Below are 12118 nucleotides of genomic sequence, written 5' to 3' on the forward strand. Positions count from 1 at the left end.
AGGGTCAAGGCCGGAAAACCATACTTTGATGCCCGTGATCTTCGAGCCCTCAGACGGCACTGCATCACATACAGGAATGATACTGTAATCAATCAATCAATCAAAATGTATTTATAAAGCGCTTTTTACAACAGCAGTTGTCACAAAGTGCTTTACAGAGACACCCGGCCTTAAACCCCAAGGAGCAAACAACAGTAGTGTTGAATTTCAGTGGCTAGGAAAAACTCCCTAAGAAGGTCGAATTTTAGGAAGAAACCTAGAGAGGACCCAGGCTCAGAGGGGTGACCAGTCCTCTTCTGGCTGTGCCGGGTGAGATATTAAGAGTCCAATTGGAATAATAAATAAATTTCTCTTTGCTAAATCCAGAGTATATTCGATTTTAGACTAGGTCAGAAGTATGACCAGGTGGACAAGGACAGGAACAGCAATGGTCCCCCCAAACCAGGTAATCCGCAGGTGTGGACCAGGACCTCATCTCCTTCTAAAATTTAAAATTGGAGGAAACTGAGAAAAGTTAGTAGTACATCCCTCATGTCCCCCAGCACAATAATATAGCAGCGTAACACCTTGGAAACTGAGACGGGGGGGTCCGGTGACACTGTGGCCCTACCCGGGGGAGGCCCCGGACAGGGCCCAACAGGCAGGAAATCAATCCACCCACATTGCCAGGCATCAACCAAAGGGACACCCACCAACCGCAACCCCCCTGAATGAGGGCCGAGTATTGCTAGCAGCGTACAGCCCAACTGCACAAGTGCGCAATAGAGAGTCAACAACAAGTCAGTGACTCTTCCCCCGAAGGGCATTGGAGGGAGGGCATCCCAGTGGCGACGAGAGCCCACCTGGCAAGACAGCAAGGGTGGACAGTATCAAGCCTACTGGTCACCTTCACGCCCCCGGGCCAGGCTACACCTAATTATAAACCGTGCTGTAGAGATGAGTTTTTAGTAGACACTTGAAAGTTTGCACTGAGTTTGCATTTCTAACCTTAATTGGCAGATCATTCCACAGGAGTGGAGCTCTATGAGAAAAGGCCCTGCCGCCAACTGTTTGTTTAGAAATTCTAGGTACAATTAAAAGGCCTGCATCTTGCGATCTAAGGTTACGTGTAGGTATGTATGGCTGGATCATTTCAGCAAGGTAAGTAGGAGCAAGTCCATGTATTGATTTATAGGTTAAGAGTAAAACCTTAAAATCAGCCCTAACCCTAACAGGCAGCCAATGTAAGGATGCCAGGACAGGAGTAATGTGTTCAAATTTATTTGTTCTAGTTAGGATTCTAGCAGCTGTGTGCAGCACTAATTCAAGTTTATTTATTAATTTGTCTGGATAACCAGAGAGAAGAGCATTGCAGTAATCTAATCTAGAAGTAACGAAAGCATGAATTAATTTTTCTGCATCAGTTTTTGATAGAAAGTTTCAAATTTTTGCGATGTTTCGAAGATGAAAATAAGCAACTCTTGAGACATATTTTATATGTTCTTCAAAGGAGAGGACAGGGTCAAGGGTAACGCCAAGGTTTTTTACAGTTTTTTTGGGATACGACCATGCAGCCGTCGAGGTTCACAGTGAGATCTGCTAACAACGCTCTTTGTTTTTTGGGTCCTAAAAGGAGCATTTCTGTTTTATTTGAGTTTAAGAGCAAGAAATTCTCTGTCATCCACTTCCTAATATCTGAAACGCATGCTTCCAAAATAGCTAATTTAGGGGCTTCTCCATGCTTCATTGAAATATATAACTGTGTGTCATCAGCATAACAGTGAAAGTTAATATTGTGATTTCGGATTACATCGCCCAGAGGGAGCATGTATAGTGAGAAAAGTAATGGGCCCAGAACCGAGCCTTGAGGATCTCCAAAGCATACCTTTGACTTGTCAGAGGTTATGCCATCCACACTAACAAACTGATATCTTTCAGATAAATAAGATTTAAACCAGGCTAGAACATGTCCACGTAGCCCAATATTGGTTTCCAGTCTCTCTAAGAGAAGGGAGTGATCAATAGTGTCAAAAGCAGCACTAAGATCAAGAAGCAACAGGACGGATGCGGAACCTTTGTCTGAGGCCATTAGAAGGTCATTTGTTACCTTCACGAGTGCAGTCTCAGTACTTTGATGGGATCTAAAACCAGACTGGAATATTTCATAAATGTTTTTTGTATTTAGGAAGGCATTCAGTTGTTGGGAAACACATTTTTCTAAGATTTTTGAGAAGAACGGGAGGTTCGATATTGGCCTATAATTGTTTAATATGTCGGGATCTAGATTAGATTTTTTTAGAAGAGGCTTAATTTCCGCAATTTTTTGTGAGTTTGGTACGCATCCGGAGGAAAGGGAGCAATTTATTATGTTCAGCATTGGCTGACCTAGCACAGGAAATAACTCCTTAAGTAATTTTGTAGGAATCGGGTCTAGCTGAGAGTTTGTGGGTTTAGAACTCATTACAAATTTTGTAAATGTGTCGAGCGATACGGTATCAAAAAACTCAAGTGTCCCCATTGACACCTGATCAGGGAGGTTCCGGAAATTTTTTGGACAACTGAGATTTTTAGGACCATAACTATTTAAGGATTCAGTTATTTGTTTTCTAATGGTGACGATCTTTTCATCAAAGTAGTTCATGTATTCATTACAACTAAAGTGAAGACCCACTTCACTTGCTAAGCTTTGCTTTTTTGTTAACTTTGCAACTGTATCAAAGAGAAATTTTGGATTGTTTTTGTTCGCCTCAATCAGGTTGGAGAAATAAGCTGATCGAGCAGACATGAGTGATTTTCGGTATTGTACTGTACTGTCTATCCAGGCTAGTCTAAATACTTCCAACTTTCGCTCCAATTTTCTGGAGGCTTGCTTAAGTGCTCTAGTATTGTCGGTGTACCAAGGAGCAAGTTTCTTGTTGCGTATTTCTTTAGTTTTTAGTGGTGCAACTATGTCTAATGTATTTCGCAGTATTGAGTTTAGATCCTCGATTTGATCGTTTACAGATTTATTTACTCTGTCATTTATGAGCGAACTAGTAAGAATATCAAGGAATTTATTTGTAATCCGAGAATTTATAGTACGGCTTTTGAAACTCATTGTTTGGGGGGCAAGTGGATTTCTTGTTTTAACGGTAAATGTAATAAGACAGTGATCCGATAATCCAGGATTTTGGGGGTAAATTATTAGATCTACAATATCTATTTCTCGTGACAGGACTAAATCTAAGGTATGATTGTGGCAATGTGTTGGACCTGAGACATGTTGGATGAAACCCATTGAGTCGATTATGGCTTGAAAGGCTTTTTGAAGAGGATCATTGGGGTTTTCCATATGGATATTGAAATCGCCAAAAATTAGAATACTATCTGCCATGACTACAAGGTTAGACAAGAATTCGGGGGGCCTATAAATAGTAGCTATGTAAAATGATTTATCTGCCTGGTTAACTTTCATGAGTAAAACTTCGAAAGAATGAAACTCTGTGATATGTTTGAGAGTAAGTTTATATTTACTGTCATAAATATTAGCGACACCCCCTCCTTTTCGGGATGCACGAGGGATATGATCACTAGTATAGCCAGGAGGAGAGGCCTCATTTAAGCAGTGAATTCATTAGGCTTTAGCCACGTTTCACATAAACCAATAGCATCTAGTTTATGATCAGAGATTAATTCATTTACCGCAACTGCCTTTGGAAGCAAGAGATCTAATATTTAGGAGTCCCATTTTGAGATGCGAAGTGATACAATTATTTTTATTTTTGACCGATGTGGAGGAAGGCTTTATCTTAATAAGGTTGTTTTTGTTAGCACTACCTTGTTTAACTTTTCTCAGCCTGGAACGAGTCACAGTGGCAATAGGTAAAGCTGTACTAACTACTCTGGCTATGCTATTGACAGACTCCACTATGCTAGCAGGCTGGCTAACAGCCTGCAGCCTGACCTGCACCCTATCTCATGTTAAAGCTATAGGAGTGAGACTCCTGTCAATGTTCCTAGACAAAAGAAGAGCACCACTCCAGCTCGGATGGAGTCCGTCGCTCCTCAGCAGATCAGGCCTGGCCCTATTTCTGGGAGAGTCCCAAAAAGAAGGCCAGTTATCTACAAACTCTACCTCCTGCGACGGGCAGAACTCCGTTTTCAGCCAGCGATTGAGTTGCGCAAGTCTGCTGTAGAGCTCGTCACCACCCCTAGCTGGGAGGGGGCCAGAGACAATTACTCGATTGCCGGACACATCTTTCTAGCTATTTACACGCTGATGCTATGTTCTGCTTCGTAACCTCTGACTGTTTCATCCTAACATCGTTGGTGCCAACGTGGATAACAATATCTCTGTACTCTCTATACTTGCCAGTTTTAGACTTCGCTAGCACCAACCCCAGATTTGCGGCTACGTCGGTGGCTCTGCCCCCCGGTAAACAATGTACGATCGCCGGCTGATTCTTTAGTCTAATACTGCGTGTGATGGAATCGCCAATGACTAAAGTTTTCAGTTTTTCAAGTCCACCGGTAGAACATGCCTGCCGACCATTCCCCTCCGAAGACGGCTCCGGCCTTGACTCCGACTCCAGTGGGGAAACCTGAATCGTTGGTTTTAGCAACGATTCAGGTTTAACTGGTCGACGGCATTTCTTCCCAGTGACCAAGAGAAAGTTCTTGCCCGGCTGCAGGAGCTGTGCCGGGGGGCTAACAAAACTATCGTTTCTACCTGGTGGCACTGACGCAGATTTTTCTATTTCTACACTAGCATAATCCTTGCCTGGCATTTGCGTCAGAAGCCGAGCCTCTAACTCTGCTATCTTTAACTTAAGACGAACATTCTCCTCCGTGTTGTTGCTACAACAATTACAGTGAAAAGGCATTGTAATGATACTTAGCCTCCGGTGTTCAGGGGTGAGTAGTTCTGTTAATTATGTCCAAAAAGAGTCCCGGTGTAGAAAAGTTGGGTAAGAGGTCAACAGATAAATATTGCGTTGGTAAAACTCTAAAATAGAATTTTGACCAATTAGTTTATATCGAGTAAATTCGAAAAAGTTTGGCAGGTAGCCAGGTAGGTAACAGCAGGCAGAGTACAGCACGTCAACAATCCCACAATGCAGTTTGTCTCGAAGTGATCCCAAGACTATTCTAACGTATGAGTAGAATAGCGCAGACTATTCTAACGTATGAATACAGACGTGCTGTTACACCCCGTTCACACATAAACGGCATTCTTGTATGTCTTACATTTTCTTATAATTTCTCCCACAGTTGATTTCTTACAGGTGCTTACCTATTGCAGATTCAGTCTTCCCAGCCTGGTGCAGGTCTACAATTTTGTTTCTGGTGTCCTTTGACAGCTCTTTGGTCTTGGCCATAGTGGAGTTTGGAGTGTGACTGTTTGAGGTTGTGGACAGGTGTCTTTTATACTGATAACAAGTTCAAACAGGTGCCATTAATACAGGTAATGAGTGGAGGACAGGTAATGGAAATCACAACATGGGCTCAGGAATACTTCCAGAAAACATTGTCGTGAACACAATCCACCGTGCCATTCGCCGTTGCCGGCTAAAACTCTATAGGTCAAAAAATAAACCGTATCCAAACAGGATCCAGAAGCGCAGGCGTTTTCTCTGGGCCAAGGATATAAAATGGACTGTTTTCAGTTATTTCACACTTTTTTGTGTATATGTACAGTGGGGCAAAAAACGTATTTAGTCAGCCACCAATTGTGCAAGTTCTCCCACTCAAAAAGATGAGAGGCCTGTAATTTTCATCATAGGTACACTTCAACTATGAGAGACAAATTGAGAAAAGAAAATCCAGAAAATCACATTGTAGGATTTTTTTATGAATTCATTGGTAAATTATGGTGGAAAATAAGTATTTGTTCAATAACAAAAGTTAATCTCAATACTTTGTTATATACCCTTTGTTGGCAATGACAGAGGTCAAACGTTTTCTGTAAGTCTTCACAGGTTTTCACACACTGGTGCTGGTATTTTGGCCCATTCTTTCATACAGATCTCCTCTAGAGCAGTGACGTTTTGGGGCTGTCGCTGGGCAACACAGACTTGCAACTCCCTCCAAAGATTTTCTATGGGGTTGAGATCTGGTGACTGGCTAGGCCACTCCAGGACCTTGAAATGCTTCGTAACCCCGGGCGGTGTGTTTGGGATCATTGTCATGCTGAAAGACCCAGCCACGTTTCATCTTCAATGCCCTTGCTGATGGAAGAAGGTTTTCACTCAATCTCACGATACATGGCCCCATTCATTCTTTCCTTTACACGGATCAGTCATCCTGGTCCCTTTGCAGAACAACAGCCCCAAAGCATGATGTTTCCACCCCCACAGTAGGTATGGTGTTCTTTGGCTGCAACTCAGAATATTTTGGTTTCATCTGACCATATGACATTCTCCCAATCCTCTTCTGGACCATCCAAATGCTCTCTAGCAAACCTCAGACGGGCCTGGACATGTACTGGCTTAAGCAGGGGGACACCTCTGGCACTGCAGGATTTGAGTCCCTGGCGGCGTAGTGTGTTACTGATGGGAGCCTTTGTTACTTTGGTCCCAGCTCTCTGGAGGTCATTCACTAGGTCCCCGTGTGGTTCTGGGATGTTTGCTCATCGTTCTTGTGATAATTTTGACCGCACAGGGTGAGATCTTGCGTGGAGCCCCGGATCGAGGGAGATTATCCGTGGTCTTGTATGTCTTACATTTTCTTATAATTTCTCCCACAGTTGATTTCTTACAGCTGCTTACCTATTGCAGATTCAGTCTTCCCAGCCTGGTGCAGGTCTACAATTTTGTTTCTGGTGTCCTTTGACAGCTCTTTGGTCTTGGCCATAGTGGAGTTTGGAGTGTGACTGTTTGAGGTTGTGGACAGGTGTCTTTTATACTGATAAGTTCAAACAGGTGCCATTAATACAGGTAATGAGTGGAGGACAGAGGAGCCTCTTAAAGAAGTTACAGGTCTGTGAGAGCCAGAAGTCTTGCTTGTTTGTAGGTGACCAAAGACTTATTTTACCGAGGAATTTACCAATACATTCATAAAAATCCTACCATGTGATTTTTCTGGATTTATTTTTTTCTCATTTTGTCTCTCATAGTTGAAGGGTACCTATGATGAAAATGACAGGCCTCTCTCATCTTTTTAAGTGGGAGAACTTGCACACTTGGTGGCTGACTAAATACTTGTTTGCCCCACTTTATATACACAAGCATTAAACTAAAGTTTTTTCCATGAAAACATACATTAAATGAATTGGAATAGGAAATATAGCAAAATGAATTGGAAATGGTCATAAACTAGGTTAGAAATAATAATTGTCCTTTAAACTTCGCTTTCGTCAAAGAATCCTCCATTTGCAGCAGTTTCAGCCTTGCTGACCTTTGGCATTCAAGTTGTTAATTTGTTGAGGTAATCTGAAGAGATAATAATAATAATAATAATAATAATACATGGGATTTATATAGCGCTTTTCAATGACCCAAAGACGCTTTACAAAAACAAGCAAAACAAAGAACACTGAGAAATAAAATATACAACAACAAAGGGGCTATGGGAAGGCTTGTTTAAACAGAAATGGCTTAAGGCGGAGGCGGAAGGTGTTAAGAGAGTCAGAGTCAAGGATGGATTGTGGCAGTGAGTTCCAGAGCCGGGGAGCAACCCTGGAGAATGCCCTGTCACCACAGCTCCGTAGCTTGCATCCTGGGGATGATGAGGTGGCCTGCTGTACAAGAGCGGAGTGAGCGTGAAGGTTGATGGTGTTGAAGAAGGTCCGAGAGGTAGGGGGGAGCAAGTTTGTGGAGGGCTTTGTAAGTCAGGAGGAGTATTTTGTATTCAATGCGCTGTTTGACAGGGAGCCAGTGAAGCTCACAGAGGATGGGGGTGATGTGCTGCCAGGACTTTGAATGAGTAAGAAGCCTAGCAGCAGAGTTTTGAACCATTTGGAGCTTATGGAGGTATGAGGAGTTGATGCCGGACAAGAGGGAGTTACAATAGTCAAGACGGGAGGAGATGAATGCATGAATCAGAGTTTCAGCTGCAGGTGGGGGGAGGGAGGATTTGAGTTTTACAATGTTACGAAGATGAAAGAAAGATGATTTGGCAGTCTGTTTAATGTGTTGCTCGAAACATAAGGTGGAGTCAAGGATGACCCCAAGGTTGCGAGCACAGGGGGAAGGAGAAACTACAGTGTTGTCAATGGTGAGAGAGAATGTGCCAGTTTTACTAAGGGTGGATTTGGTGCCAATGAGAAGAAGTTCTGTTTTTTCACTGTTGAGTTTGAGGAAGTTGTGATGCATCCATATTTTTATTTCAGAGAGACATGATTCAATTTGGGCCAGAGGTGGGTTGGTGAGAGATTTGGTGCTGAGATAAATCTGTGTGTCATCAGCATAGCAGTGGAAATTAAGGTTGAAGTGGCGGAGGATCTGACCAAGGGGGAGGATGTAAATGATGAAGAGTAAGGGACCCAGAACAGAGCCCTGGGGGACCCCCTGCGTGACTGTAGATATTTCAGATTTTTGGTGACTGAGGGAGATGTAATGGGTTCGATTTGTGAGGTAGGTTTGCAGCCAGGAGAGTGCGGTTCCCTCAACACCCAGACCCCTGAGCCTGGTGAGGAGGATCTGGTGGCTCACGGTGTCAAATGCGGCACTCAGATCCAGGAGAATCAGGATGTTGAGGGAACCAGCATCAGCAGAGATGAGGAGGTCATTGACAACTTTGAGTAATGCAGTCTCTGTGCTGTGGAGTGGGCGGAAACCAGACTGGAGGGGTTCAAACAGGTCATTGTGAAGCAGGTGTTGTTGGAGTTGAGAGGCAACCGTCCTTTCCAGGGTTTTGGCAAGGAAGGGGAGGTTGGATATCGGGCGGAAATTGTTCAGGATGGTGGTATCTAGTCCAGGCTTCTTTAAGATGGGAGTGACAGCAGCAGTTTTATAGATGGACGGGACAGTGCCATGGGTGAGGGATAGGTTAAAGATGCGTGTGATGTAGGGACAGAGTGCAGGCAGGCAGGCTTTAATGAGAGAGGCTGGAATGGGATCAAGGGAACAGGAAGTTGATTTGGACGAGAGTATAATTTTGGTGATATAGTCAGAGTCAATGGGGGAGAATGTATGAAGGTGAGTGCGAAGAACAGGCGGTGGACAGAGTGAGTAATCAGCAGTTGGAGAAAGGGAACAGGGAGACTGACCTAACAGTGATGCATTGATTTTTGTGATTTTGTCTTTGAAGAATGAAAGGAAAGTGTTGGCAGGGAGAGTATGTGAGGTATGGTTGTTATGGCGAGGCTGAAGTAGCTTGTTGACTGTTGAGAATAAGGTATGTGAGTTCATATTAGAGCTACTGATAATGTTGCAGAAGTAGGAGGACCGAGCAGTACTGAGGGCATCTCTGTATGTAGAGAAGTGATGTTTGTATGCTTCGGTGTGAATAGTGAGCCCCGTTGATCTAGCCAGGCGTTCCAGGCGTCTGCCAACCTGCTTCAGAGAACGGAGCTCAGGAGTAAACCAGGGAGATGAGGTGGTGAATGAAACATGCTTAGCTCTAAGTGGTGCCAGAGTGTTAAGGGAGGAAGAGAGAGCGCTGTTGAACTGATTTGCCAGATCATCAGGGTTGTTGGGAGCATGTTCCAGGGGTAGTGCAGAGCAAATGGCAGTGGAGAGATGGAGAGGGTCGACAGCTTTGATATTACGTGTTGTGGGGTATTTTGGAGGAGAAAGAAAAATGTAAAATCTTGTGATCAGACGGGGAAAACAGAAGGGGAAATATCTGAGAGGTTAAGGCCAACAGAGCAGACAAGGTCGAGTGTGTGGCCCTTAATGTGAGTGGGGAAATGTCACCCCATGCACCCCATGCTCCCTGAATTACCTCCTACAGGTTGGATTGCCTTGATGGGCACTTCTTATGTACCATCAGGTCATTCTGCTCCCACAACAACGCTGAGATCTGGTGACTGCTTTATAGACAGAAAACCAGCTACTACTTCTTCCCTAAACAGTTCTTGCATAGTTTGGAGCTGTGTTTTGGGTCATTGTCTTATTGAAGAAATTATCTCCAATCAAGCGCCGTCTACAGGGTATGGTATGGCATTGCAGAATGGAGTGATAAGTCTTCCTTTTACCCTATACAAATCTCCAAGTTTACCACCACCCAGATCATCACATTGCCTCCACCATTCTTGACAGATATCTTAAAGCACTCCTCTAGCATGTTTTCATTTTGGTTTGCATCTCATTAATGTTCTTTGTGATCCGAACACCTCAAACTTAGATTAGGCTTTCCATAACACTTTTTTTCAAATGTTACTCTCATGTCCTTTGCCCATCTTAATCGTTTCTTTTTATTGTCCAGTCAGAGATATGGCTTTTTCTTTGCAACTCTGCATAGAAGGCCAGCATTCTGGGGTCACCACTTCGCTGTTGATGTTGAAACTGGTGTTTTGCGGGTTCTAATTAATAAAGCTGCCAGTTGAGGACCTGTGAGGTGTCTGTTTCTCAAACTTGACACTGATGTATTTGTCGTCTTGCTCAGTTGTGCACTTGGGCCTCCCACTCTTTCTATTCTGGTTAGAGCAAGTTTGCCCTGTTCTGTGAAGGGAGTAGTACAGAGCATTGTATGAAATCTTCAGTTTCTTGGCAATTTCCCATAAGGAATAGCCTTAATTTCTCAGAACAAGAATAGACTGATGAGTTTCAAACTTTTTTGTTTCTGGCCATTTTATTTAGGAAACAGTGACATTTTTGGATGACCCCTAACTTTTGAACGGTAGTGTTTATACAGCTCCGGAAAAAAAGACAACTGCACCTTTTTCTTTCCCAAAAAGTCGAAAAGGAAGGTTTTGAGTGAGGAACAGAAGGGTTAAAATTCAAGAGACCACTACAAATTGAACGTTTCTGTTCCTCACTCAAAACTTTCCTTTTCAACTTTTTTGAAAAGGAAAGAAAAAGGTGCAGTGGTCTCTTAATTTGTTTCCGTAGCTCTGTGTATATGTGTTATACCTTAACTTTAGACAAAAGGAATCCATGCTAGTCATGCAATTGATATTAGTGTAGATTTTATATACTATAGAAAGTAATGTCCCATGACCCTCCTGTCATTCTTCCTGTATTTTGAGTTGTCAGTTTGTCAGTTTACTTGAACTGAGAAAATACAGTTTATAAAAATGTCATGATAGCATAATGTGACCATCCTGTGTCACTTTACTTGAACTGACAAAATACAGTTGATGACAATACAAAGGATGCATTATGACCATAATCATTGGAACCAGATAGGCCTATCAGCTACATGGCTGTACATGCCATTATGTTGGTCATTAGTCACAATGAGAATATCAAGTATTGCTCCTGTCATCTACTGCTGGCATCCTAGTCATGAGAAATGTTGCACTGGGGAAGGTAAATATCTGATATCACTTCATGCGTAATTATATTGATATATAGCATTTATAATATAATATAAAAATACTGTTTATAAAAAGACTGGTGTTAAAGAATGGTTTTTTTTTTTTTTGACAAACATGTGTAGGTATCATTATAATAATATAATAAAAATAATGTCATATTTCATAATGTGTCATTACAGTGTTGTGACTATGTTATGACAGTATATATGTTATGTCAGCTGACGTGTTATGACGTGGTTTTGACAGAGTTATGACCATGTTATGACACTACACAAGTTAAGTGTTACCATTATTTCTAAGAGTCACTTTCCGAGGAAGGGTGTGACACATTTTCGATCAAGTTCCCTCAGAGGTTTGCATGTGCATATTAATAGATTTATTTTCCTTCGATTGACACCCAGAGGCTTGTGTGGTGCATCTCGATCATGCCAGTGTAAATGCAACTATCTAGCGTTTTATTCTCTCTCTTGTAATGTAAATTAGCCCTAGTATGAGTGGTTCTGGGAAATTGCATCTCTGTCCCAGGAAAGATAGATGTCCTGTGCTTGCCAATGTGGGTGGGTTCATTCTTCACCTCCCAAACGTTTGGACCTGTGGACAGTGTCAAGGTTAACTCAAGCTTTGGCCTTTTTAATGTTGTTAACCCTTTGTCAATCCCACTTCGGACCAAACATTACCCTGAGAGTCATCGCCTTAATCTGTGTTGAGGGCTGCTCTGAAATGATTATTTCTCCCTGT

The 12118-nt window shown here is 42.6% G+C and overlaps 1 protein-coding gene across 2 annotated transcripts in view; it reads left to right on the top strand.

The window, feature by feature from the left end:
* The window catches only part of fam110b (family with sequence similarity 110 member B), a 131226-nt gene that overhangs the window by 50981 nt on the left and 68127 nt on the right, over positions 1 to 12118 (top strand). The window lies entirely within an intron of this gene.

This window comes from Esox lucius, chromosome 3 (assembly GCF_011004845.1).
Source record: "Esox lucius isolate fEsoLuc1 chromosome 3, fEsoLuc1.pri, whole genome shotgun sequence".
In the NCBI taxonomy this organism is placed as follows: Eukaryota; Metazoa; Chordata; class Actinopteri; order Esociformes; family Esocidae; genus Esox; species Esox lucius.